The 10,077-nt window shown below is 44.8% G+C and overlaps 1 protein-coding gene across 2 annotated transcripts in view; it reads left to right on the top strand.

Annotated features, from left to right (window-relative positions):
* RAD54L2 (RAD54 like 2) overlaps positions 1 to 10,077 on the top strand; it is a 68,345-nt gene continuing 58,268 nt past the window's right edge. Inside the window, exon 1 of one of the 2 annotated variants that reach the window (XM_039558638.1) lies at positions 1 to 90. The gene's annotated coding sequence lies outside the window, so the exon portion shown is untranslated. The remainder of the gene's footprint in view (positions 91 to 10,077) is intronic. The other variant, XM_039558640.1, reaches the window with a different exon arrangement.

Raw genomic sequence — 10,077 nt, 5'->3', positions numbered from 1 at the left:
GGAGGCGGCGGGGCGGCCGCAGCTCCCGGAGCTCCCGGGGCGGCCGTAGCTCCCGGGGCCGCCGGGCCGCAGCCCCCGCCCGCCGCCCAGGTGAGAGCGCAGCGCTGCGGGGCCGCCGCCACAATGGGAGCGGGCCGGGCAGGGGCGCGCCGGTGGAGGCCCGCCCGCCCCGCCGGGGGTGTGCGCGGAGCGGCGCGGGGCGCTCGCCCGGCCCGCGGTGGGCGCCGAGTGGGGGCGGCGGGGGAGCGGCCCCCGCGGTCCGAGGGGCCGGGAGCGTTGCGGGGGTGGGAGGGCGGAGGGGCGGTGCTGCCGGGCCGCCCGGGGGGCGGGTCCCGGTGCGGGGCGAGGAGCCGGGGGCTGCGGGGCTGGGCCCGGGGCTGGGACTGCACCCGCCACCGGGAGCGGGGCGGCCGGCCCGGGGCTGGCCTGGCCGAGCTTCGGGGCCGGAGCGAGGTTCTGCTTGTGGGGGCGCCGGGGGGTGCGCGTGTCCCCAGTGGGGTGCCGTGGCTCCCGGGGGTCCGCCCGTGCTGGCAGCGCGGTGCTGAGACGGAAGGGCCTGGCGGAGCCCGGCCGTGCCCGGGCCCAGCGGCTGTCACACTCCGCTGTGGCCGAGCAGCAATGATCTGTGGTACTGGTAAACATGGTCTATGGGACTGGTAAACAGACATGCAAAGTCATAATTTAATGTCTGTGTGAGACTTGTTGGTGAGCTTTGGATGGGGAAGGCTCGGTGTGCTGAGCTGGTGCTGTTGATCCTGTTACCTCTCCTCTCCTGATCCTGTCTCGCGGCTTTTTAAGTTGCTTTCTATGAGGAATAGTTAGTGGGTGACTGGATGGTTTGGTGCTCACGTTTCGTAGAGCCTCTTAAACTCCATTGAAATCCCCTCCTGTCTCTTTGTCGATTGCTGCAGAACTGGTGCTTTAAAAAGTTATTACTACAACCCTCCAGTCTATGTGCAGGTGGGGGAATTTTGGTTAAAAAAAACCCAAACCAACAAACCCAAACAGTAAAAGGAGATAAATGTTCTTTTTTCCTTTTTTTTTTTTTTAATGTTAATAAGATGGTTACGTTTGCTTGTCTTTATAACTTTGTTAACGTTGGTTGTCCTTTGTATGGTTATGCAAACATCATGCTTGGTGAGTAATCACTGAGCCTATAGGAAATCACTGCAGAAACTTCTGTGTTGGTTCAAGATGTTCTGCTGCCTGGTTGAAGGTGGTAGCTCCCCTCCCTGACTTGGAATAATGGGCCTTGTGAGTGGTCTCTGTGTGCTTCAATGCAGAATCAATTAATTTAGAATAAACAGCCTTTGTTTAAGTAGCTCTGCTCTAGGGGCAGCAGCACCCAGCAGAAGAAGAAAAACAAAACAGTCTGCTTAGACCACTGCAGGTGCTCCTGGTGGGAGCTGGCATGGCCTTGGTTTGCTAAGCGAGGCTTCTTTTCCCAGGTGTGGAGCTGTACACCCTGAATATACAGAGAGAACAACGCAGCTTCTTACTGTGTGACCTTACAGCATCAGAATATAGGGGTTGTTCCTTGAGGGTAGGTGCTGAACATGAGCTTTTCAAGAAATATACAGTTGCTACTTTAAGGAAGAGCTGTTGTGGATGTGTGACGTTTTCTGGGTTGACACTGCCTCAGAGTAAACACCACCTTCTCCCAAAAAAGCTCTGAATGTTTAGGCACTGTGTTCCACTCGTACTGCGCTCAGGTAATTGGGAACTTCTGCACCTCTCAAATCTCTTGGAATTTCTGATTTGATACTCAAGACTATTGCAGATCCTGGGTGGGAACATCCTGTGCTCTTGTGAGGAGATGAACCAAACAGCATGGGTTTTGTCTCCTCTCAATAGTGGTTGCATTTTAGTGAAGATTTGAAAGGTATAACCTGGCATAGAAAATTGTAACAGGACATTGTGGTTTTCTCTGGGATCCAAGTTGACATTGTGGAATAATTCAGAATGGAAAGGGCCTCAGGAGGTATCTAGTCCAACCTGCTGCTCAAAGTGGGATCTACACCAAGGTCAGACAAGGACTTTGTTCATTCAGGTCTTAAGCCCTCCAAAGACAAAGGTTTGTCAGTCGCTGTGTCCTTGTTCCAGTGCTTGGTTGTCCTCACCAGAAAGGACCTTTTCTCTAGGTCGGGTCACACCTGCACCATTGCAGTTTGTGTCTGATGTCCTGCTTTGTGCCTCTGTGCACAGACCTCTGTGTAGGTCCAGGAGATCTGCTGTCACCTCCCCAAAGCCTTTTCTTCTCCAATCTGGACCTCCCCATCTCCCACAGCCTCTCTTCACACAGCTGTGCCCCTCTGAGCACCTCGGTAGCCCTCCACTGAACCCACTCTGCTTTATCAGTGCCTGTCAAGTACTGGGGATGCCCAAAACTGCCCGTGGTGTTTCCAGTGGCTCTGAAAAGTGCCGAGTGCCAGGGAGCCACGGTTTCCCTGGACCAGGGTGGCTGTGCTGCTGCTGGTACAGCCCAGTGCTGTCGCCATGTGCTGTGTTTCTGAGTGCAGGGGTGTATTTGTACACACATGCTCACCACCAATGTCTTTCACCCTCCTGCCACACAGCTCTGCAAAGAGCCTCATTCATATGCACACATATACATGTGTAGGTACACACACGTGTCAGATCACATCACCTGCAGCACTGAACAGTAGTTTTTCCATCATTTCCCACATATTCCAGTTGTCACTAGTGTGACTCTGGGCTCCCTGGCCTTTCCAAACTCTTCTGCTGTCACACCCTCACTGGTTGTGTTTCCCAGCAGACAGGTCTGCCTGTTGGATTGCCTTCACTTTGTTTCTCAAAATTTTGTTGTTTCAAACGCTTCTTTGAGATGTATTAAGTTACTGTGCTAGGAAGGGAGTGGCAGACTTTTCCCTGGAGATTGAGTTGAATCTGCTTTGATCAAACCCAGAATGTAACAATGTAGAAAGTGTGCTTTCAAATGTGGTTGTTTATGGGTGTGAGTTGAATGAAACAGTAGGGTACAATGTTTTTGAGAATGCTGTTAGTTGCCATGCAACAATGTTCCTGCAATTTCTTTGAACTTGTTTCCATCAGGGGTTTAGAAGTTTTTGGGAGACAATACCCTGTGGGATAAATATTCTCTGCTAACAAAGTCTCTTATTTTAAACCTAATTATTGAGAACTTAGTCCTGCAGAGGTTAAGTACTGCTTGCTGTTCCTAGATCCTTGGTACAGATATCGTTTTGAGACATGTTTTCTGCTTACCCAAAATAATTTCTGCATTATATTTACCTGATTGTTGAGTTGATTACAGCTGAACTTGTTTCAGAGAATGCTCATCTCAAGACAGAAATTTGTTGTGTTTAAGCAACATTTTAGCTATGTAAAAATAAAAGAATTTATAGAGAGCTGGCATTTCCCTTGCTCCCCAAATCAGTGCTTATTAAGTACTTTCACCTGCACAAAAGAAGACTTGTGTAGAATCTGATATTTAGGTAATTTGAAACAATGAATGAAAATTTCATTTCTTGTTAACTTTTAGAAACCTCACATTTAATTTTTAGGGCTTTATGCTTACTAAGAAACAGTATTGAAGGGGAATGGTAAAATAATAACCATTTGTTGTTTGAGAAGGGGACAGAATTAGCTGATGAAATCAAGTGTCATTATAGACTGGGAGAAGAAAGAAGGCGGAATTACAGGTAGCCATGAGAAGGTAAAATTTGTTGAACAGGCGCCTTTAGAAGCTGGTTGAGTTTCTGAGAATATGATGGTGTTATTTGGTTTATTTTAAGTCATCCTTTTTTAAACCAGCTTGCTAGTGGCATGTAATTCTAAACAATACTAAGTTATTGATCAGTATTTTGTATGTGATAACCAGCAAATGCCAACTGCACGTTTGCAGACAAAATTGGTATATCTGAAGTTGAAACAAGTTTTGAGGGGAAAAAAAAAAGGTGAAAAAGTATATATTGCTTTCATTCATGTAGGTATAAAACTGCATAAAAATATCAATAAGATTTGTTACTTTGAAAAATATCTCAAGGTATAGAAAATAAGCTTTCAGAAATTCTTAAAGGTCAGATGTACCATTGACTCAATTTATGCCTGATGTGGAATAGCAGAATTTCTGTGCAGTCCTGTGAGCAAGGCTGATTCAGGGCTATTGCAATCTCAGAGCAGCTGTAATTGAAATCTTGTTCTTACTCAGTGGTAATGCTGGATTTGGGGTCAGTCTGACACCTCCAAAAATCTTGTGGCATTTCAAAGGTATCTGTGACTCACTTGAAATGTTACACCACTCAGACCTAATAGCAGCATTTTCAGCATGCTCTAAAACCTGCAAGTAGGAGCAGTGATTTGAAGCCCTCTGGGGTGGCCCCTCAGCTTGTCCCAAAGCTGCTGTTCTGAGAGTGTATCCACAAGTTGAAATGCACAAACAAAGAAAGGAAGAATGATCCAAGTTTGGTATTAGTGACAGTCAGTTATTCAAGCATCGGAAAAGATGTAAAGGCTGCTATGCTCTTGTCTGGAGGAAGTATTGATCCTGTGCTGGGGAAAAGTGCTGAATAACTTTGTGACTGAAGATCTCATTCAAAGATGCAGAAATCTTTAGGGGAAGATTGTTAGTCAGTTGCTTCAAAACCAGGCTGAAGAAATCTGTTAGATGCAATCAGTGTGGCTTGTAGTATAAACACAGAGTACAGCATTCAAACCATGCAAACAGTGCCCTCTACTACTGCCCTAAATCCTGAGAGGAATTTCTGAGCTGCAAAGTGCAGTTACCATTTGCTTCTTGGACACCTATTTGAAAGAGGAGAGTTGAGATGAACCAGTTTCTTGCTGATATGACTTGAGTTACTCTTTCCTCCTCCTCCTCCTCCACACATGCACACACAGTGGTACTGGTAGGAGCTAGGTAAGAATTAAGTGTATTAACAAAATTTCTGCTACTGTAACAGTTTCTATGCTCGTGGACCTCTGATGGCATATAAGTAGAAAACCAGAGGTGGAAAAACTCAACGTGTGCACATGCTTTCTTGGGTTACAAATACATTGAAACTGACACTGAACCAGGAGGACTTTGGTCGAGTCAAGTGCAAAACAACATGCCTTTATATAAGAGAGGCACTAAACTTATAAAAATAATTAAAGAGGTTTTCTAGTGATTTGGCAGAAAACTTTACTCTGGTGTTCTCTGTGGCAAGCCAGCTTGATCTAATTAACAAAGAAGTGGAGCTATACAAAGGCAAAATTGACCAACGGAAAGTGCAGAACGTGGCTGGTCAGGTATAAAGCGTTTGTAGGGCAAGCATAGGATGGGAAGTAATTGAAACACAGTGGAAGTAACATTATTTTGACTTGTACTTTCTTCTCTTCACAATGAAAGTTTTTAATCTAAAATTCTTGTGAAGAAAACTTTTCTAGCCCAACAGAACTGTGGAAACGACATTTTAGAGACATGATAATTCACCAAAGATTTTCTCTAGTTTCTCAAGTCTCACCCAGAACATCAGCGTCAATGAAGTGTGCTTTATTATATTTGGAGTAGTTGAATCCAGAATAAATAGGTTGTTAAAGTGTATCAATCTTATGTGAATTGCTCTAGCTGTTTGTTGCTACAACAACCAACCAAACCCCCAACCAAACAAAATCTGTGGACCTGTCAAAGCCTGGAAGTGGATAGTGGAGCACAGGTGCTCACACTGCCTGCTGAGTCAATGTGGGAAATGGAATGTTGCTCAAAAAGGAATTGATTGAGGAGGGCTGCTGGTGGGATTTACTCAAAATTAGTGAAGCAAAAGAGACTCTGTTACGTGGCTGGGGAGTAGCAGTGCTCTGGAAGATCAAAAAATTCTAATTAAATCTCTTGTATCAAACACATACTTACAAATGGGATTTGTGTGGTAATTGTATTCCCATGACTGCTTCAGTCAATGAGGGTGTTGTTGAAAAGCGACTCTTGTTCAGCAGATACAGTTTCATGTATGATCTGTGAGTCAACACCTGGATTAAAAACAGTAGATGTGGAAAATAGAATATGAATGGAGGATTTTTTCAGGGATTTATAGTAGGTCCAGAGCTTTGTAGTATTTTTGTCAGTGGCCTGGAAGAAAACATGAAATTAGAGCTGTTCAAATTTGTGGATTATGTAAAGGTTGTGCCTGAGTGGTGATGCATGAAGAAGGAGCAGCAGCTGTACAGTGTCCTCTGAATTGTTTGGGTAACTGGGTTTAATATGGCCAAATGTTTTTATAGAGCTGGAGCACGTTATGCATGTTATGGGAAAGACTGGAGGCTGTAGGTTTAGAATACAGAATTGTGCTTCCAGAAACCAGTGACCTTGGAAAGGATGGCAGGAGCAGAGCAGATATATGGCAGTATGTGAGTCCTCAGAGCTTAAAATAAGCGAATTAATTTTTAAAATACTAATGTACATTCATAATAACAGGAAATACTGAATAAAGGCAGAGAGGTGAAATCAGTTGCAGAGTATTTTGACAAGGTTTAATGTTGGTGTTTTTAAAGAGATGTTCAAAGGCAAGAAAGATGTAGTGTTCAATGTTATTTAAGTGATTAAAGTGCTCATTATAAAACTTTTTCTTGAACTGCTCAATCGGGTTAGCTTATTGCAAGGTATTTAAAAGTTTCTCAATTTTCTTTGGGCAGAATGGGCTGTGTACCAAAGGGCTCTTTAATTTAGTGGGAAAAGATACAATAGCAGCCAGTGCCTGGAAGTTAAAAAGATTATTTCAAATTAGGAAAAAGGCACAGATTGTTAACAGTGAATGTGATCAACCACTGAAGACATTAGGAAGATGCTTGTAAGTATTAAGGAAAATTAGGATGTCTCCATCTCTCGAAGTCATCAAGTCAGGAGAAGTTTAATTTGAAAGATATGGGTGAGGAAATGCACTGTAAATGTACAAGTGTACCTACTACCATACAAGTGCAGAGGCATTGGCACTTGCCAAAGAGGTCTCACCCAGTCATGTTCAGACTTTTCCTGCCCGTGCTAGAGTCAGTCAAAGGGTCTGGTGGTGGTAGTTGTCCTCTTATAGCACTCCTTTAAATCTATTAAGTGTACATTTTCTCTCGAGGGAATAAATGTGCTTGTATGGACCATGTACTTAAATGAAATCAAATATTTGTGATCTCTTTATTTGGGAAGCACTGTGACTTCTGTTGATGGGGAGAGGAAGGGTCTGTATGGGGAAGGACAGGGATGGCTATTTCATTTCCTGAACAGGTTGAAATATCTTCCGCAGTGTTTTTTCTCAAAAAAATCTGATAATGTGCTCTTAAGAAGTTTACTCCAGTAGTGAGTAGTTTTTACATTCTGTAGAAATTGCTTTTTCATTGGGGGAAGAAATTGCATGTGCTCTTGCTGGCAGAGGTAGCTCTGAGTGTGAATGCAAAAAGATGTTGTGTCTTGTGTGCCTCTGCCAGTATGAAATCAGTGTGTCCCTTGTCCACCAGAGGAATGGTTTCTGTTGTGTTCTGTCTGCCAAAGCAGTGAAGGATGTAGAGAGGAAAAACCTGTGGGTCCTCTCCTGCCTTGGCCATTAGGGAGATTATTGGTTGTCTGTAGGTTCTCAGTGCACAATTGGTTCGGGATGTTTTCCTAAGCCCTTCTGGAAGTACAATGGGAACTAGTCTGGCTGTGACAGCAGCTTGTGCGTGGTAGGCACCTTTCCAGACATCCTGATCTTTTCCCCATCACAGGATGGGTACGTGCCCAGTCATGTGTTGGAGGAAGGGCTGTGGGAAATGCAGGAGCTGGATGATCTGCTCCTGGCAGATTGTCCTGGATGGCCTTTCCCCACGCACCCCTCGACTTTGGCAGGGAATGAGCACCTACACTGACAGCCCTTGTGCAGAAAGGGTGTTTCCAGCAAGCATCACATGTAAGCTGTCTGTTCAGGATCTCTGGTTTTGGGGAAGGGTCAGCACTATAACAAGTGACTTCTTTTATCACTGAAAGAGGTTGTCTTGCTGAAAGAAGTTACCTCCTTGGAGCGTTTTCCAGCCAAGTGTTACCTTTTCTCCTCTAATACTTACTTTGTTATTTCAGCAAAGTCTTGTTTTCTTTTTTTGCACTCCTGCGCTGACCTGTACAGGAAGACTTAGAGGTAAATACTTCTGTTGAGGGAAGTTGTTTATCTTTGAATTTTCTTGCAGCTTGGAGGGGGTGTGTCTCCTCTGCATCTCTTGCTCTCCTTTCTGTTATCTGGTCTGACCCATTTTGCTGACAAAGAGAAGGCAGTGACGAGAGACAGAAGTGGTTATAAGTGAACAGTTTCTTTGCCTTCCCCCCCTCCTCCCCAGTGATCTGCTGGCTTCTCTTTGCAGTTGCTTTATGGCAGGGAAGATTGAAGGTGAAGAGAGTTAATTGTCTGGGAGTCTGTATAAGATTCTGGGGATTGGAGGAGATGGTAGAACTTGGGAGATAAGGATTTCAGTTTTTTCTATTTTGTTTAATCTTAATGTGCTGGAGCTCCTCCTATATCCTATACCAGACAGGTATCTTTGTCATGGTTGCTGAGGGGACCTGTCTCTTCTCACTTATATCTTTGCTTGGCTGTGACATTATTTAGTATGAGTTATAAAATGTGAAAAATTTACCTGTGGCCTGGGTCAGAAAATCGAGACCAAGAGCAGTGGTCTGTGGAGTGGCAGTTTCATTCTTGTGAGAAGAAAGGATGAGAGAGGACTTTTAGGACCTTGTGCCAAGGGTGTTTATGCCTCCTTGAGCAGTTTGGGTGAAGTTCAAGTGTTGAGTGAAACGAACACAAGGCAAACACGGGATGTGCATGAGAGGCTACATACACCGGTATGTATTTATAGCCAAAGCCCCACAGTGGCTCTTGGGGAAAGGTCTGTGTTCAGGAATACAGCCCAGGAATATCTACTTATCCCAGACATAATAAGATACAACACGAAAACAAAGAAAGGCAGAGAACTAAAGAAAGTGATTCTCTTATTCAAGTACTAAAAATCAGCCCTTGATCTCAGGCAAGGTCATCATGGCCAAAGTAAATTCCTCCTCATGAGGTTAAAGAAATTACCCATTTGTTCTCATGGTACAGATTGCATCACTTCCCTTTGTCACCCCATAAAGGTGTTCTTTTAACAAGTCCCTCTGAGTGCGTTTAGAAGGCAACATGCCCTGACCCAGAGAAGATTCTGTCAGTGCTGGTTAGCAGTTTCTCAGGGTCGGGACAGCTTATCTTCCTGTTCCCTAAAACAGAGCCTTATCCTGCCTTTTCTAGTGCCTGTGTGTAATTGCAAGGACCTGTTCACAGAGGCTCTCGCTAAAGATGTTACATGCTAAGGACTTACATGAGGAGGTGTATTTTGCTTTGAGCTCTGGGCAGTTTAAAAGTATTTGCTGTGGGGAGAGAGAGATGCACAGCAAGGGTGTCTGATTGCATGATATAAATTACGATACTTCTGCCCTTTGAGTGGCAGTTGCATTGTTTTTTTCAGTTGAAAAAGTCCAGCAAAATGAAGTTCAGAAACAGTTTACATAAACCACACAGTGATGCCATGACTATTCAAAGAAAGAAACAGTTGAGAAAATTATCTCGCCTTGGCTACATGCATCATCCTTTGGGCTGGAGCGTTGAAGGCAAGGAAGCTTTGTTACGAGGACCATCTCATTTTCTCAAATAGAAATGCTGTCTGGCCCCTGCACTGGAGCAGTAAGTATCTGGCTGCTTAGAGCATGGCCTTGGTGACAGTGACTCCAGCTTGGTGAGCCCATACCCAGGGCTGCATGTTTTCACCCTCTCACTGGTTTTTCCCTTTGTGCCCACACAGCTGTTCATGCAGCTTTGTGGTAAATCACATTTAGGAACTGAATTTTGCTTCCAGGTAGGTTTTCAGCTGAATCAGTTTGCTGTCCAGCCATGCAGAGGGTTGTGCTGGCACGGTGTGGGAGCAGTGTGTGAGTTGGGAAAAGAGCAGCTGCTGCAGAAAATGTGTCCGAGGCCTGGGAGGCTGCAGTCAGCAAGAGGGAAAATGGGTAACTTAATCAAGGCCGAATGGTGATTACCGTTGTGGTGCCTCTGAAATCTGAAAACTGTCTGTCAGTGT

The sequence above is a fragment of the Corvus cornix genome, chromosome 12 (assembly GCF_000738735.6).
Source record: "Corvus cornix cornix isolate S_Up_H32 chromosome 12, ASM73873v5, whole genome shotgun sequence".
In the NCBI taxonomy this organism is placed as follows: Eukaryota; Metazoa; Chordata; class Aves; order Passeriformes; family Corvidae; genus Corvus; species Corvus cornix.
Note: the sequence above shows the minus strand (reverse complement) of the source record. Positions and strands in the feature narration are given on the sequence as shown.